Source organism: Macaca fascicularis, chromosome 4 (assembly GCF_037993035.2).
Source record: "Macaca fascicularis isolate 582-1 chromosome 4, T2T-MFA8v1.1".
In the NCBI taxonomy this organism is placed as follows: Eukaryota; Metazoa; Chordata; class Mammalia; order Primates; family Cercopithecidae; genus Macaca; species Macaca fascicularis.
The window spans coordinates 159,264,583-159,283,536 of record NC_088378.1 but is presented as its reverse complement, the minus strand read 5'-3'; the positions used below and the strand labels follow the sequence as shown (position 1 = coordinate 159,283,536).

At 35.6% G+C, this 18,954-nt stretch overlaps 1 protein-coding gene, 1 long non-coding RNA gene and 1 other non-coding gene across 3 annotated transcripts in view; 2 read left to right on the top strand and 1 right to left on the bottom strand.

The window, feature by feature from the left end:
- Window positions 1-18,954, bottom strand: part of RANBP9 (RAN binding protein 9) — a 96,280-nt gene that overhangs the window by 48,015 nt on the left and 29,311 nt on the right. The window lies entirely within an intron of this gene.
- LOC135970701 (uncharacterized) lies at window positions 14,917-18,265 on the top strand. Its single transcript, XR_010586540.2, has 2 exons — window positions 14,917-15,029; window positions 18,203-18,265. It is a non-coding gene; the product is annotated as an uncharacterized lncRNA (long non-coding RNA).
- On the top strand, window positions 16,353-16,415 carry LOC123573211 (U7 small nuclear RNA). The gene has a single exon (XR_006697941.1). It is a non-coding gene; the product is annotated as a U7 small nuclear RNA (small nuclear RNA).

Below are 18,954 nucleotides of genomic sequence, written 5' to 3'. Positions count from 1 at the left end.
TTTAATTCCTATTATCGATAGGCTTAAGCCTACTATCTTGCTATTTGTCCATCTGTTCTCTCCATCTTTTTCTGTGTTCTTTTTAATACTTATTTTTGTTTTATGGCCATTATTAGTTTTCTGCTATGCCTTTTGGCAGTATATTAATGAGTACCTTATTAAGTTTTTAATGCATCTTTGATCTATTATATCCCTGATTAAGTTAGTATATGTATCACATGCTGGCAATGCAAGAAATACTTTTAAAAACCCATTTACAGTCATGTTCCAGTCAACAACAGACCACATGTACAATGGTCCTGTAAGATTATAATGGAGCTGTTCTATACAAGTGTACCATTTTAAATCTTTTATACCACATATTTTTACTGTATCTTTTCTATGTGATGTATTTAGATACACAAAACAATTGTGTTACAATTCCCTACAGTATTCAGTACAATAACAAGCTATTCAGTTTTGTAGCCGAGGAGCAATAGACCACACCACATGGCCTAGGTGGTAATAGGCCATGTGGTATGGTCTATACCATTTAGGTCTGTACAGTCTATGATGTTCCTACAATGACAAAATCACCTAACAACACATTCTTCAGAATGTATCCCCATTCTTATGCAACGCATTTTTTGTTACTGTTGTCAAAAATTAAATAAAAAAGATCTCTAATTAGTAATCCAATTTCTACCGTTAAGAATGAACTAAACCCAAAGCAGGTAGCAGAAAAGGAATTTTAAAGATTAGGGCAGAAATAAGTGACATAGAGACTAGAAAAACAACAGAATCAACAAATTCAAAAGTAGGTGCTAATAAGTAAGAAAAATAAAAGACTCAAATTACTAAACATTCGGAATTAAAGGAGTATTACTACTAAACTAAAAAGGATCGTAAGAAAACAAATATTAAATGCTATGAACAATGAATGACACAACCTCCTTTAAACGGACAAATTCCTAGAAAGACACAAACTACTGAAAATGCAGAGTAATTTTAAAACACAAAGACAAGCCCGTGCTCAGATGGCTTCACTGGGGAAATCTACCAAACATAAAAATTAACATTAATCTTTCCCAGACTCTTCCAAAAAAGCTAGAAATACTTCCTAACTCATTCTACAAAGCCAGTACTACCTTGTTACCAAAACTAGATAAAGGAATCACAAAAAAACTACAGAAAAAAATATCCTTCATTAAATACAGATGCAAAAATCCTCAACAAATTACTAGGAAATCAAATCCAGCAACACATAAAAAAGATTATAAATCATAACCGAATGGGATTTATCCCAAAAACATGAAGTTTGTTTAACAAACAAAAATCAATCAATGTAATATATTAAGAAAAATAAAGAACAAAATCCATATAATCATCTCAACAGGCACAGAAAAATAATTTCACAAAACCCATCACCCTTTCATGATTTAAAACAAATTATGAAAAATCATGACTCAGCAAGCTTGAAATAGAAAACTTCCTCAAACTGATAAAGAACATCTATGAAAAATCCCCAGCTAATAGCATACTTAGTGGTAAAAGACTGAATACTTTGACTTTAAGATTAGGGACGAAAAAAAGGATGTCTTCTCTCACCACTTCTATTCAACATAGTACTGAAGTTTCTATCCTGGGCAAGGGGGCAAGAAAAAAGACATAAAAGCCATCAGATCAGAAAGCAAGAAATAAACATCCTCTACAGACAGATGGGACAATCTTGTATATAGAAAATCCTGAAGAATCTCCTCCCCCAAAATTATTAAAAGTAATCAAGTTCCACAAGACTACAAGATACAAGATTAACATGCCAAAATCAGTCGTATTTCTATACACTAGAAATAATTTGAAAATGAATTTAAGAAAATACTTTCATTTGGGACAGAATACAAAAAAAGAACACCTAGGAATAAATATAACAAAAGAAGTACGAAACCTGAACACTAAAAACGACATTGTTGAAAAAATGAAAGAACTCCTAAATAAATGAAAAGACTCCCCATGCCATATTCATGGATTTGAAGACTAAATATTGTTAAAATAGCAATACTCCCCAAATTAATCTAGAGATTCAATACAAACCCTATAAAAATCCTAACTTGCTTTGCTGCAGAAATTGACAAATTGATCCTGAAATCATACACAAATGCAAGGGCCCAGTAGAGCCAAAATCATCTTGAAAAAGAAGAACAAAGTTGGAAGCCTCACATATTCCAATTTTAAAACTCAATAAAAAGCTACAGTAACCAAGAGAGTGTGCTGCTGGCTTAAAAACAGACATGGAGATCAATGCCATATAATTGAGAGTCCAGAAACTAACCCTTATATTTATGATCAATTAATTTTATTGTTGTTGTCATTTTGCGACAAGTAAGGTCTCACTCTGTTACCCAGGCTGGAGTGCAATGCCATGATCGCAGCTCACTGCAGCCTCTTTTCTCCCCTGATTAGGTGATCCTCACACCTCAGCACCCCAGTAGCTGGAACTACAGTTGCATGCCACTATGCCTGGCTAACTTTTTTTTTGCACTTTTTGTGGAGACAAGGTTTCTCCATGTTGCCCAGGCTAGTCTCAAACTCCCTAGGCTCAAGCAATACTGCCCACCTCAGCTTCCCAAAATGTTGGGATTATAGGCATGAGCCACAGCATCTGGTAGATCAACTGATTTTTGACAAGGAGGAAAAATCCAGCAGGGAAAGAACTGGTTTTTTTCAACAAATTGTACTGGGAAAACATATACATGCAAATGAATGCAGCTGAGGTTGGGCACAGTGGCTCAAGCCTATAATCCCCGCACTTTGAAAGGCCAAAGTGGTGGGTGATCATTTGAGGTCAGGAGTTCAAGACCAGCCTACCCAACATAGCAAAAGCCCATCTCTATTAAAAATACAAAAATTAGCCCTTCTCGGGAGGCTGCGGCATTAGAATTGCTTGAGCCTGGCAGGTGAAGGTTGCAGTGAACTGAGATTGTGCCACTGCACTCTGGCCTGGGCGACAGAGCAAGATTCTGTCTCAAAAATTAAAAAAAAAAAAAATTCAAAAAGAATGCAGCTGGATCCCTATCTCACACCATATACAAAAATTAACACAAAATGGATTAGAGAGCCAACTGAAGAGCTAAAACTATGAAACTCTTAGATGAAAACACTGATTTAAGTCTTTGTGATAGTGGTTTAAGACAATGGTCTCTTAGATATGACATCAGAAGCAGAAGAAACATAAGATTATAGGCATGGTGGCTCATGCCTATAATCTCAGCACTTTGGGAGGCCGAGGCGGGAGGATCATGAGGTCAGAAGATCGAGACCATCCTGGCTAACATGGTGAAACCCCATCTCCACTAAAAACACAAAAATAAAATTAGCCGGGGGTGGTGGCAGGCGCCTGTAGTCCCAGCTACTTGGGAGGCTGAGGTGGGAGAATGGTGTGAACCTGGGAGGCGGAGCTTGCAGTGAGCCAAGATCACGCCACTGTACTCCAGCCTGGGAGACAGAGCGAGACTCCATCTCAAAAAAAAAGAAAGAAAGAAAAAGAAAAATTAGACAAACTAGACTTCATAAAATTTAAAATTTTTGTGCTTTAAAGGATACTGTCAAGGAAACTAAAAGACAATCCACAGAATGGCAGAAAATATATGCAACTCATATATCTGATAGGGTACCTTTTTCCAGCATATATAAAGAACTCTTACAGCTCAATAAAAAGAAAACCCTACTACAACAATGGGCAAAGGATCTGAATAGACATTTCTTCAAAGACATATAAATGTCCAATAAGCAAGTAAAACTACGCTAATCATTAGTAATTAAAGATGCAAATCAAAAGACACAATGAGCTCTCATTTTACATACACTAGGATGGCCAGAATCAAGAAGGTATGTGTCGGCAAGAATGTGGAGAAACTGAAACTATCATAGCTGGTAGTAAGTAAAATGGTATAGCCACTTTGGAAAACAGTCTGGCAGCTCCTCAAAAAGTTAGTCATAGGGTATCTATGACCCAGAAATTATACTCCCATTTTCTGCAATAAAAATGAAAACATACAGCCATACTATAATGTTACACAATTGTTCATAACAGCAATATTCATAACAGTCAGAAAGTGTTTCTACCAACTAATGGATAAACAGAATGTGATATATGAATACAATGGAATATTATTTGGCAACAAAAAGGAATGGAGTGTTGATGCATGATACAGCATAAATAAACCTTTAAAACATTATGTTAAGATAAAGAAGTCAGAAACAAGAGGTCACATTTTGTATAATTCCATTTATATGAAATGTCCAGAATACGTAAATCCATGAAAACAAAATAGTTAGTTGCTGCCTGGAACTGGGAGGAGTGTTTTGGGGTTCCTTTTCCAGGTGACAGAAATGTTTAAAAATTAAATAGTAAGGGCTGCATAACTCTGTGAATACAGTAAAAATTACCAAATTGTGCATTTTTAAAGGGTGAATATGTACATGAATTATACATCTCAAAAAAACTCTCATTAAAAAAATAACGACATCGATGTTCAGCTCTATTATGTAAACAGCTTGGAAGTCATTACTCCCATCCTCACAAGAAAAAAGCAGAACAACTGAAAATCAACTACTCTTAGATGCATTGGAAAACTGAGTTCACAGGTCACAACACCTCCGGAAAAACTGAAGAAACGTGAATATAGACATATGGAGCTATATTTACTCTGGAGCCAATAACTGGAAGGAACACTTTAAAGGTAATTAGCAAACTGCTTGAGACTGAGAGTGAACTAACCTGAGCTTTAACTCGTGAGGGCTCAGTCTTCAGGGAGAGAATATAGGTGAGAAAAGGAGCTCCACGGGGTTTTTATTAGAGGAAAATCCCCTCCATTTTGGGTAGGGAAAAGGGAAAAGTAACCATTTTGAAATCTGACCTAGAGGAAGAGCAGTAATTCCAGCCCCTTCTAACCTTCCTGAGACAAGAAGAGGGAAAAAAAGGCTTAAGAAATTCTTTTGAAGGTCTGTTCAGCAACTCTAGTCCACTAAAAAACCCAACAGATTTCATCATATGATTACAGAACACTTCTCCTCTCTACTACCTTATGACCACATAAACAGGGTTCCAATATAACAGACTACAACTGAGAAAATTACAAGAAACAGACTTTTTTTTATTAATAAAAGTTTCTAAGGACACCCAAAACAACAAGACAAAAACCAGGAAAGTAGAGGAAAATGAAACGTCTTATACCTACAAACAATACAAACACCTAGTGAACATTAAACACAGCCTAACTCCTAGCCAGATAAACCTAAAATCGCACATTAAACACATGTTTACCTGAGTTTCTACTACTCAGTAAGTCATGTCCAGATTTCAGCAAAAAATTGCAAGGCATGTAACAGGCAAGGAAAAGGTCTGAAGAGACAAAGCAAGCATCAAAACCAAACTCAGATAAGGTAGATTTTGAATGATCAAACTAGAAATTTTAAATAACTCATTAAAATGCTAAGGGCTATAAGAAAGAATCAAAACCAAATGCTAGAAATAAAAAACATTAACACAAAGAATGCCTTTGATGGGCAATCAGCAGACTGAAACAAAAAAAAAAGAATCAGTGAGCTTAAAAAAAACTGGAACATGATATTTTAGAATGTAGGACAACTATAAAAGGTGAAAAATATTCATAATAGTAATGCTAGAATGAGAAGAAACAAAGAAAATGAAGTATTTGAAGTAATAATAGTTGATACTTTTCCAAAATTAATGACAGATACCCCAAATGGCAAATCCAGAAAGCTCAGAGAACACTAAACAGGATAAACATCAAAACATTAACACCTCATCTTCAAACCTAGGTCAAAAAAAGAGTAAGTCTTGAAAGAAATCAGGGGAAAAAAATACCCTATATGAAAGAAGAATAAGAATTTTATCAGACTTCTCTTCAGAAATCATGTAAGCAAGAGTGGAGTGAAATATTTAAGCGTTGGGAAAAAAACCCCACCAAGCTAGGATTTAGCATCCCGAGAAAGTATCCCTCAAAAGTAAAAGAAAAATAAAGACTTTCTCAGACCTGGGGAACTTGTCGCCAACAAACTTGCCTTGCAAGATTTGTTAAAAGTTCTTCAGAGAAAAGGAAAATAATATAGGTGAGAAAAGAGAATCCTTATGAAGAAAGGAAGAGTCCAAGAAGGAATAAATGAAGATACACTCTTTTATTTTTCTTAAGCTTAACTGATCACATAGATAAGTATTTAAAATAGTAACAATATCTTGGGTAACTGTTGTTTATGGATAAGTGAAATGAATAACAGCAATGCTATAAGGGTCAGGAGGGAGGAATTGGTTATATTCTGTTATAAGGTACCTGCACTATCTGTGAAGTAGAGTAAGTGGTATTTAAAAATGAAATTAGATGAGCTCTAAGGGAAACTACTAAAAAATCTTTTTAAAGAAGTACAATTGGTATCTTAAATAGAAAAGAAAAATGGAATCATATACAATGTTCAATTAAAATCAGACAATGGGCTAGGCACAGTAGCTCATGCCTGTAATCCCTTTGGGAGGCCGAGCCGCGAGGATCACTTGAGCCCAGGAGTTCAACACCAGCCTGGCCTACATGGCAAAATCCCATCTCCATAAAGAATACAAAAATTAGCCAGGTGTGGTGGTGTGCCCTTGTAGTTCCAGCCACTTGGGAACCTGAAGCGGGAGAATCACTTGAGTCCAGGAAGTCAAGGTTGCAGTGAGCCAACATCACGCCACTGCACTCCAGCCTGGGAGACAGAGGGAGACCTTGTCTCAAAAAAAAAAAAAAAAAGAAAAGAAAAAAAGTAAATTTTAAAATAAGCAACAAGGAACAAGTATAATGAGAAAGAAACACATGGTAGACACTAAAATCCAACTTTAACAATACTTTCAATGTGAATGGTCTAAATATACCAATTAAAAGACAACTGACAAGAGTGAATAAAAAGTAAGACCCAAATATATGTTGTCTACAAGAAACTCACTCTAAATATAAAGACACAGATAGGTTAAAGTGATGGAGAAATACACACAATGCCAACACTGATCAAAAGGCAGCTGGACTAGTTATATTAATTTCTAACAAAGCAGAATTCAGAACAAGAAAAATTATCAGAGAAAAACAGGAGCATTACATAATGATCAAGGATCAATTATCAAATAAGATGTAACAATCCTTAATTGTTGAGGGCCATGATCAACTCAGTATATTACTGGAGGCTATATAATTAAATAGCAAAGTGTTTCTCATAATAGCAGGATGTTGGCAAACTGACAAACTGTGTCTGCTGCCCAGAAGAAAGGCTGAGGGCAGCCACCACCCAGGCACAAGTGTTTCTTGTGATTAGGCACAACTGAAGCCTGTTAGCAATAATGTGAACCTGTGATCAATCAAGCAGCTGACCAATCACTACCTCCTCCTCCCTGCTCTTTCTACCCAATAAATACTAATGGCTGTAGAGTCTCAGGCAGTTGCCTTTGCTCACTAGAAGCAGGGAGCCCTTGTCTTCTCTTCTTCTCTCTTCTTCTTCCCCATGTTACCCTTACTTTGAAATAGTTACTTTTGTCTTAAGTTTTCATTTCTACTTCTGTCTCCTTGATTCAGTCTCATAATGATGGTCTCAAGTAGTAACAGTAGTAACTGTCTTAGTGATGGTCTCAAGTGGTAACTGTGGCAGTCAGCCACACTTAATGTGTCTGAGCCTCACAACAAAGTGTCAAAGGAGGTGAGACAAAAACGATAGGGCTACAAGAAGCAGCAGTTAACTCCATAGCTATAACTGAAGACATCAACACCCCTATATCAGAACTGGCAGACACAGCAGGCAGAAAACCAGTGAAGATATAGTCAAACTGAAAAGTATCATCAATCAACTGGATTTCATTGACATTTAGAGTATACTTTATCCAGTAACCACAGAATACATATTCTTCTTAATCTCACAAAAACATTCACCAAAACAGACCACATTATGGGACATAAAAAAGACACACCTTAATTAAAGTCACACAAACTATGCTTTCAGACTTTAATGGAATTAAGCTAGAAATCAATAAAAGAAAGATAGCTGGAAAATCCCCAAATATCTGGAGATTAAACAACACATTTTAAAATAACATACCAGTCAAAGAAGTCTGAAGAGAAATTTTAAAATATTTTGAATTAAATGAAAACAACGTATCAAAATTTGTGGGATGCAGTGAAAGCAATGCCTATAGAGAAATGTATAGCACTGAATGCAATAGTGATCTAAAATCAATGATTTACCTTTCCACCTTAGGAAACTGGAGCAATAAATATAAACCAAGAGAAAGAGGAAGAAATGAGAAATAGAGGAGACAGCAGTGAAATTTAAAAGAATAAAATAAAATAAAAAATCAACAAAATTAAAAGCCATTTCTTTGAAAAGATCAGTAAAATTGATAAACCTCTAGCCAGGATAACCAAGAGAAAAAACACAAATTATTAATACCAAAATCAAAGACATAAGAAACTATCATTATCAGTAATAATATCAATACTAATCCCACAGACATTAAAAAAGTATTAAAGAAACATTTATAACTAACTTTATTCCCACAAATTTGACTATTTGGATGAAATGGATTTCAAGGCAATTCCTTGAAAGATATAACTTATCAAAACTCACACAAGGAGAAATTGAAAATCTGAATATGCCTCTATAGATTAAAAAAATTACATCAATAATTAATAACCTTTACAGAAATGAGAAAGAAGAGGAAGAACTCTGGTAACCAGATTGAATTGTAGTGTCAAAATAAACTCCATCCACTGAAAGAGCCTAGAAGCAATGATACCCAGTAGTAGCAAGCACACCCATAATAAATCTATTAAATAAAATTCAAGAATATTTGTTGCATGTTTGTCCTCAGAATATATCCAATCAGGGTGTATGATACATTGTGTTCAAAAGTTATCTGCATTCATTCTTTTTTTTTAATTGTGGTTACTGTTTGTAAAAGCTAAATAAACATATATACTCAGAAAAAAATAATAGTAACAATAAATAACCTTCCCAAAAAAACCAAACACTGGACCCAGATGGCTTCAGGGTAATTCCAACTAAACACGTAAGGTAGAAATGACACAACTGTCTCCAATCTTTTCCAGAAATTACACTCAGAGGGTACACTTCCTAAGTCATTCTGAGTCTAGCATTACCCTAATGCCAAAACCAAATAAAGACATTACAAGAAGGGAAAACTACAGGCAAATATCTCTCATGAACACAGATGTAAATATCCTCAATAAAGTATTAGCAAATCAAATCCAGCAATGTACAAAAAGAACTATATCTCCTTGAAGTCTGGGTATTAAAATAAATACATCAAATTAAAATTTTTTTTAAAAGAACTATACACCAAGATTAAGTGGGATTTACCCCAGATATGCAAAGCTGGCTCAACATTCAAAGAAAACAATGTAATCAATCACATCAAGAAGCTAAAGAAGAAAAATCACATGATCAGACCAACAGATGCAGAAAATGTATCTGACAAAATCCAACACCATTCTTGATAAAAACCCTCAGTAAACTAGGAATAGAGGGGCAGCTTCCTCAACTTGATAAAGAACATCTACAAAAAACCTACAGCTAGTCTCATACTTAATGGCTAGAAACTAGACACTTTCTCTTTAAGACCAGAAAAAAGGCAAAGATGTTTCCTTTTACAGCTCATATTCAACATCATAGGGGAAGTCCTAGCTAATGCAATGAGACAAGAAAAGGAAATAAAAGGTATATAGATTGAGAAAGAAAAAATAAACCTACTTTTGTAGCTTAAAAGATTGTTTATGTAGACAGTATCAAAGAATGGAGAAAAAAGCCTCTTGGGGAAAAAAAGCAACCATAGCAAGGTGGCAGAATACAAGGTTAATACGCAGAAGTCGATTTCCTATGCACCAGCAATGAACTGGAATTTTAAACACACAATATCACTTATATTAGCACCAACAAAAAAGGAAATACTTAGGCATAAATCTAACAAATGTGAACAAAATTGATTCCATGAGAACTATAAAACTGCTGAAATAATCAAAGAAAATCTAAATGAATAGAAAAATAGCCTATGTTCATGGACAAGAAGACTCAGTACTGTTAAGATGTCACTTCTTTCCAACTTGATCCACAGATCTGGCATAATTCCACTCAAAATCCCCGCAAGTTATTTTATGAATATTAAGAAACTGATTCTAAAGTTTCGATAGAAAGGCAAAGATCCAGAATAGAAAACACAATGCTAAAGAACAGTTAGAGAATTTTACTTCAAGTCTACTCAACCTCAAGACCTACTGTAAAGCTACAGTATCAAGAGAGCATGGTATTGGCAAAAGTGTGCATACAGATCAATGAAACAGAACAGAGTACAAAAATAGACCTACAAAATTACTGATCTTGTAGTTGTCAACTGATCTTTGACAAAACAGCAAAAGCAGTACAACAGGGAAAATGTATCTAGATTTTACGCCTTTCAGAAAAAATCCACTCAAAATGGACCACAGACCCAAAAGTAAAATACAAAACTATAAACATAGGAAAACATAGGAGAAATACAAACACAGAAAATTTAGGTGACCTTTGGTTCAGCAATGACTTTTTACATACAAAACCAAAAGCAAGGACTATGAAAAGAAAGAAAGAGCAAATAGGGCTCATTATAATTAAAAACTACTGCTCTGTGAAAGACACTATTAAGAGAACAAAAAGATAAGCCACACACTGGGAGAAAAGTATTTGCAAAACAAATATCTGATAAACGACCTTTGTATATTCAAAATATAAAAAGAATTCTTAAAACTCAACAAGAAAAACAACCAATTAAAAACTGGGCAAAAGCTCTGGATAGACATTTCACCAAAGATGATCTACAAATGACAAATACACATATGAAAAGATGCTTAGCATATATTACTGGGGAAATGCAAATTAAAACAATAATGAGATACCCCTACACACCTATTATAATGGCTAAAATTCAAACAACTGACATACCAATTGCTGGTGAGGATGGATGTGGTGTAATAGGAATTTCATTCATTGTTGGTGGGAATGCAAAATGGTATAGCCACTTTGGAAGATGGTTTGCCAGTTTCTTACAAAGGTAAACACAGTCTTACCATATGATTCAGCAATCACACTCCTAGACATTTACTCAAACAAGCTGGAAATTTACGACCACACAAAAACTTGCACACAAATGTCTGTGGCAACTTATTCATAAATAACAAAATCTGGAAGGAACCAAGAAGTCCCTCAACAGGTGACTGGATTATCAAACTATGGTACATCCATACAATGGAGTATTATTTAGTGACAAAAAGTGATGAACCATTAGGCCATGAAAAAACACATATGGGTCTTAGACGTACACTGCTAAGTGAAAGAAGCCAGTCTGAAAAGACCGTGTACTGTATGATTCCAAAATATGACACTCTTTAAAGGAAAAGCAAAACTATGGAGACAGCAAAAAGATCAGTGGGTGTCATCAGTCTGCAGGTAGGGGGAGAGGAGAGAAGGGAAAAGGGTGAATAAATAGAGCACAGGGGATTTTCAGTCAGTCAAACTGTTCTATGTGACAATTTGGATACGTGACATTATGCATTTGCCAAAACTCACAGAAATGTACAACAAAAGAGTGAACCCTTATATAATCTAATAGACTTTTGTTAATAATAGTGTAACAATATTGGTTCACCAACTGTAACAAATGTACCATACTAATGCAAGATGTTCTTAAGAGAAACTGTGTGTGGAAGATGGGCACATATGGGAGGGAACTATCTTACTGTTTTCTTTCTCTGTAAACCTAAAACTAAAAACCAAAGCTTGTTAATTAGGGGAATAAAAACAAAATGAACAAATATAAAGGGAAAACAAGTTAGGAGAAATATTCCAACATATATAACAAAAAATATATCTTTAATATACAGTATGCTTAAAAATATTAAGAAAATAAGTTCTCACAAAAACCTGTGAAAGTTTACAGCAGTTACACTCATAATTACATAAACTGCAAAAAACCCAAAGTCTTCTGCTGGGAAGAGATGAATAAACTTACACCCTGACAAGTGGAATACTACTCAGTAATAAAAAGTAATGAACTATTGGTACAAGCATCAATATGGATTAATCTAACAGGTATTATGCTAACTGAAAGAAGTCAGTCTCGAAAGGTTACATCCTGGCTGGGCACAGTGGCTCACGCCTGTAATCCCAGCATTTCAGGAGGCCAAGGTGGGAGGATCACTTAAAGGCAGGAGTTTGAGACCAGCCTGGCTAACATGGTGAAACTCCGTCTCCACTAAATATACAAAAATTAGCTGGGCATGGGGGTGCATGCCAGTAATCCCAACTACCTTGGAAGCTGTGGCAGGAGAATCGCTTGAACCCGAGAGGCAGAGGTTGCAGTGAGCCAAAATCACACCACATTGCACTCCAGCCTGGGCAACAGAGCGAGACTTCATCCCCTCTCCCCACCAAAAAAAGGTTACATACTCAATGATTCCATTTACATGCCATTTTGGAAAAAGAAACTCTATAGGAAAAGAGAGTCATTCAGTGGCTGCCAGGAGTTAAAAGTAGAGGGAGGATTAATGAAGGGGCATAAAAGGGAAGTTTGGAGAGCGATGGAATTGTTCTGTATCTCAATTGTGGTAGTGGTTACAGGACCCTATGCATTTGTCAAAACTCACAAAACTGTACAAACGAAAAAAAAAGTTAACTTTACTGCATGTTAATTAAAAATAAAGTTTTTAAAAAGTAAATATTCCAATAAAACATGAGTAATAATTGAACAGGCGCTTCAGGAAAACACACACAGGCACATGAAAAGAAACATAAAAAATATTAGATCTCACTAGTCCTCAAAGAAAGTATCCTTAAAATGGCAAATCCTTTTTACCTAATATATTCTAAAGAAAATAATCATTGACATATCCAAAGGTAGACACAAGAATGTTCAATAAACATTCTTTTCATTCTAAATGAAACTGAGACTAACCTTTATGTGCAACAAAAAAGGACAGGTAATAAATCACTATATATGCATACATTAAAAGTACGTGGTACTTTTGCCTCCATCTTAAAATAGTCCCACCCAGGCCCTGTCCACTATACAAACTCAATGGCTCAATGGAGGAAGACATGGCCCTGCAACTGAGAAGCCCTCAAACTCTGGCCAGGTCCTGCTAGAATCCTCAAAGTCTTAAAATCAAAACAAGCCTATGAGGTCATTATAAATCCTGCTATAAAAATAGTTTTTAATAAAACAAAAAGATATAACACAATAATGGGCTAGAAAGCATGTTATAAAACAGCTTGTACAGTGCTAATTTTTATTGAAAATGTAAAGTAACAATGTTTTCCAAAAAGGTAGATAATGACCCTTTTGAGTGAAATAATTCCATTTTTAGCAGTTTCAAAAAGATTGGTAAGCTAAAGACATTTTTGTCCTGTAGGATTGGAGTTAGTTGACCAGTGCCTTATTTGAAACTCAAAAGCATTTTTATAAATGTAATTTCTTTACTCAAGTGTTTATTAATTTCAGAAGAAAATTCTAATTATACTAAATCATTAATCTAATGGGTCTAATGGTATCTATCAAATTCCCTGCTTGATGTTTAAAATTTCAAATTCTGAATAGTTTATTCACATATATAAGTTACTGACATGGTAAGAGGGATCTTTTTTTTTTTAATCTTACAAGACCTAAAAATTACTTAATACCTTTGAAATAAAATGCTTTTATTTCTGACAAATGTCATTATGAATATAGTAAGACTTAAGAGCACCAAAAGTTAATTACTACAGCAAGATGCACTAGCATATGTATATGTATCTATTTCTATTAAGAAACTCAGGGCACTTGTCTATAACTCACAAGTTACCAATCTTAAATATTTAAACTTATGAACACATACCTATTTTTTTCTCATGTAAAAGAACAAACTTTAACATCTATCTTTCAACCATCAAAAGTGAAATAATATTAAAAGTGATATATACCAACTGGTGATGCACATAGTAGTGCTATAAAATTAAACCAAAAACATTCCATCAACAATTGCAGGCCAGGTATGGTGGCTCAAGACTATAATCCCAGCACTTTAGGAGACTGAGGTGGGCGGATCACGTGAGCCCAGTAGCTCGAAAACTAGCCTGGATTGGACAACATGGCAAAACCCCATCTCTATAAAAAATATAAAAAATTAGCCAGGCATAGTGGTACACGCCTGTAGTGCCAGCTACTCAAGAAGCTGAGGTGAGAGGATCATCTAAGCCCAGGAGTTCAAGGCTGCAGTGAACACTGACCACGTCACTGCACTCCAGCCTGGGCAACAGAAACGTTATCTCAAAAAACAAACAAACAAAAAACAATTACAGATGCTCCTGTGAAAATATTTCAATCAGGTTACATACCTGATATGTATTTCAGGGTTTAAAAAAGGCAATTACTATCTAAAAGAAATGAGAACTCATAAAAAATAATAAAGAACCAAAAAGAAAGCAATTGTTGAGAAAGTTATGGTTCTCAAAGATTATTAACACAGAAATTATTTGACAGGGTAAACAGAACTTCAGATGGCCATTGTATTTAAATCATGTTTTTTATTTACTATATTATGTTTTGGCTTCTTAAAAAGCTTGCTGACCAGGGCTAGCACTTTCTTACAGATAAGAGAGCTCACAGGAGCATGTCTTCCATATACAAACCAACCAATCCTGAGTCTACAGCCAAACCCACCTCCTTATCTAACGCTCACATACGAAGCCAGTATTTCCTGCCCTAAATCATTCCAGAGTCAGGTATCAGGCAATTAGAGACACCTCTACAGCTCAAAGCTTGCAGGAATCATCCAAACTCATCAATCCTTAACTGTTTACTCTGCCCTCCCTTGCCTTTCCCAGGAAATACCAATAAAGACTCTGGCCGACTTTTCCGTGGCTCCTGTCTTCTGCTTCCTGACTAAAACCTGGTGCTTCCTCTGTGCGGCATGCAGTGACCCTCCCTGAGACCTGTGAGTACAATAAAATTCTTCCTTCTAAGCCTTATTCGCACATCCCCCTGCAGCTGCACAGACTTTACCACACCGTATCCAACACCTACATTCTTAGAATAGCCGCTATTAATATACAAAAGAAATTTAAGTATATGCATGCTCAAAATACTGCAAAGTGAAATATTAATCACCAGATGATTATCTGCACCAATGGAACTGAGGTAAGAAACTTTAAAGTAACAGAAGTCCTTTTTCAAGATTACTATTTCAACCTAGAACATTTCGCTTTATCATCCGTGATTTAAAAAATTTGTTCCAATTCTAATTCTATGCTGACAGTAAAGCTGCCACTTATCTCTCTCTCTACACTGCACCTTCTCCACCACATTCTTCCCAAAGCATAAAGAATCATGGATAACAGAAATTATTTCTTGCCTTCGGAAAGTTCACAATAATATACAGCAAGCTGCATCTTTCTTCAGCTGCATCTTTCTCCCATTACCTCTCAAAGAGCTATAAAAATATAAATATACAATACCTTAAATTAAGGCCTGGCTACATTTACTAAGATGGACTTCAAGGACCTATTCATTTATCCTGCCTTTTAATAACTACGACAATAAGGCTCTATAAACAAGAAAAGCCTATTAGTTTGAGAGTTCCTCTGACAATTCTTTGTCAAATAATTCCATCTGTAGTTAACTCCTATGACAACAACAAAACACAAAATAACTTGGTTTCCTGATTTGCTAAACTGTTACAGTGTTAAATGTAAAGGAAAATTATCATACGCATAAAACAACAAATTCTACTTTTTACCCAATAGACATGAAATTGCTTATGTTTCTAATAAACTGACATTTTTGGTTAATAAAATTATTTATATTGTAATCCATATTTAAAATCTTGTTTTTCAACATATCCCTATAAGATTAATAAACAATAAAAAGTAGCAACTTTAAATCACACAAATAAGTTCAGAAGAAAGTGATTTACATTTCAATTTTATAAGCATTACAGGTTCTACTTGTACCAAATGAGGTGTACCTATAAAACTATGGAGACTGAGATGCATTTTACTGTTTAGTTTTTCAACAATATTTCTTTTCACAAGTGCTATAACTTAACATTTACACTGGATGTTCAAGACTTTTTCATAGGAAGTCTCCAATTTTTAATATAAATTGGTCAAAAAAGTGTTCTTATTAACATAAGAATTAGAAGAAAAAAAAAGAAAATTATTTCAGAAATAAAGACAAGCCAAATGGAACACAAAATAACAGACCCCACAAGAAAAGCGGAAAGAGAATGGAGGAAATTTTCAAAATAACAAAGTTAGTCAAGTGTTACAGCCCTTTTTAGATTTTCTCTAGCAGGCTTTCCAGTTTTTATCAAAAAACCCTTCAAAAAAATAAAATAATAAAAGAAGTTAGTCAAATAGATCCAACATACATTCATAATTAGAGTCCCTAAAAAACAAACCCATGTAATAGAACAGAACAAATATTGAAAACCATCACACAAAATAACTTTTCTGAAATAAAATACTTGAACCTACTACTTAAGGCCATAGCAAGATCAACACCAAGACATATTCAAGTAACGGCTCTTCAAAGAAAAAGAAACATCTTTCAGGTATCCAGGCAAATGACCAAATTTCTTGGAAGAATAAAATGGCAGAAGACTTTGAAAATACCCATGGAGCTCATAAAAAAAACATAGCTGGGCGCAGTGGCTCATGCATGTAATCCCAGCACTTTGGGAAGCTGAGGTGGGAAGATCATCACTTGAGCCCGAGAATTCAAGACCAGCCTGAGCAACACAATGGGACCCTGTCCCAGCAAAAAATAAAAATAAAAAATAAAGTTAGCTGAGCATAGTGGTGTGCACCTGCAGTCCCAGCTACTCAGGAGGCTGAGGCGGGAGGATCGCTTGGCCCCAGGAGGTTGAGGCTGCAGTGAGCCATGATTGTGCCACAACCCTCCAACCTGGGCAACTAAGTGAGAGTCTGTCTTGGAAAAAAAAAGAAAAGAAAGAAAGAAAGAAAAGAAAGAAAGAAAACATGTGCCAGGGATTTTACATCCAACCAAAGCTTCAAATATAATGAGTATAATGGTCACATACAAATAGTCTGAACCGAAAGGACTTAAAAGAATATTGTTCCCATGAGCTCACTTGTAGAATGTGAGCTTCAAACAACCAAAAAATCCTAAAAGTATCTTTGGGTTAAGGTCTGGTGAAGAGTATTGAATATAATTTAAAATTAACACTACCTGATCAGAATAAAGATAACAGCATAGTATATGCAAATGTTATATGCTCATAAAACATAGATATAAAACAATTCACAAAGAAGAGAATTTACAGAAAAAGTAATCACCTATTGATACACTCAACTACCTGGATGAGTATCACATGCATCATGCTAAGTAAATACAAAATAGCCATTCTCAAAAGGTTACATTTATATAACATTCTGGCTTCAAAAGGCAAAGCTATAGGGACAGAAGACAGATCAATGGTTGTGAGAAGTTAGGGGTGGGAGAAGGGTTTCAGATAAAGGGGCAACAAGAGAAAGTTTGGGGAGGTGAGAGAACTGTTCTTTATCTTGATTGTGGTGGTTGTTATGTAATTCTAGTTGTGGTGGTTGTTAGGTAATTCTATTTGTCAAAACTCACAACTGTATACTGAAAAACATGTATTTTACTGCATGTTAATCAATAATAAATTTTAAATGCAAAAAACCCAGAGACACTGGGGAAAGGGAAGAAAAGGTACAGAAGAGTTTATTAGCTAATTTCATTATTGCTCACAATACAAGAGTACCTTAAAAGGAGTGGACTATAGGTAGTAGTATAAATGTACCTCTCTCAATGTAAAAATATATTAAACCTCTCAAAGAGAGCAAAGAAAATAGGTAAAATAAAAATATTCAAAAGCAACAAAAATGTTAAGTTTCCTTTCACTCCCATCCCCATTTAACCACTTCCTCTACCTACAGTCAACTAGTGTCATCAGCTACTTGTGATACCTCTTCAAAGTTTTCGATGGCATATTTGCTTATATTTTCAAAAGGAAATAATAAAAGGATAAACCAGGAACTAATGAAAATGGTTACCTGGGGTGGGGGGGGAGAGAAGGATGATGTGAACCTTCTGTTTAGTGCCTTAATTCCTTTTTTTTTTTTTGAGAGTCATGCTGTCACCCAGGCCAGAATGCGTAGAACAATCTTGGCTCACTGCAACCTCCATCTCCCAGGTTCAGGCGGTTCTCCTGCCTCAGCCTCCTGAGTAGTAAGTAGCTGGGATTACGGGCACGTGCCACCACACCTGGTTAATTTTTGTATTTTTAGTAGAGATGGGGTTTCGCCATGTTGGCCAGGCTGGTCTCGAACTCCTGACCTCAGGTGATCCTCCCACCTCAGCCTCCCAAAGTGCTGGGATTACAGGTGTGAGCCACCGTGCCTGGGCCAAGTGCCTTCTTTTTTTTTTTTTTTTTTTGAGATGGAGTCTCGCTCTGTCGCCCAGGCTGAAGTGCAGTGGCCGGATCTCAGCTCACTGCAAGCTCCGCCTCCCGGGTTCACGCCATTCTCCTGCCTCAGCCTCCCGAGTAACTGGGACTACAGGCGCCCGCCACCGCGCCCGGCTAGTTTTTTTTTTTGTATTTTTAGTAGAGACGGGGTTTCACCGTGTTAGCCAGGATGGTCTCGATCTCCTGACCTCGTGATCCGCCCATCTCGGCCTCCCAAAGTGCTGGGATTACAGGCTTGAGCCACCACGCCCGGCCGCCAAATGCCTTCTTAAACAGTCTTACTTTGGAACAATGTAAATGTTTTACATAGTTAAAACAAAAATTTAAAAATCAGTCCCTATGAATGGAAGATAATTTTAAATAAGTGAAACTAGCATATATCAAGTTGGTGGCAGAAATACAGAAAAAAGAA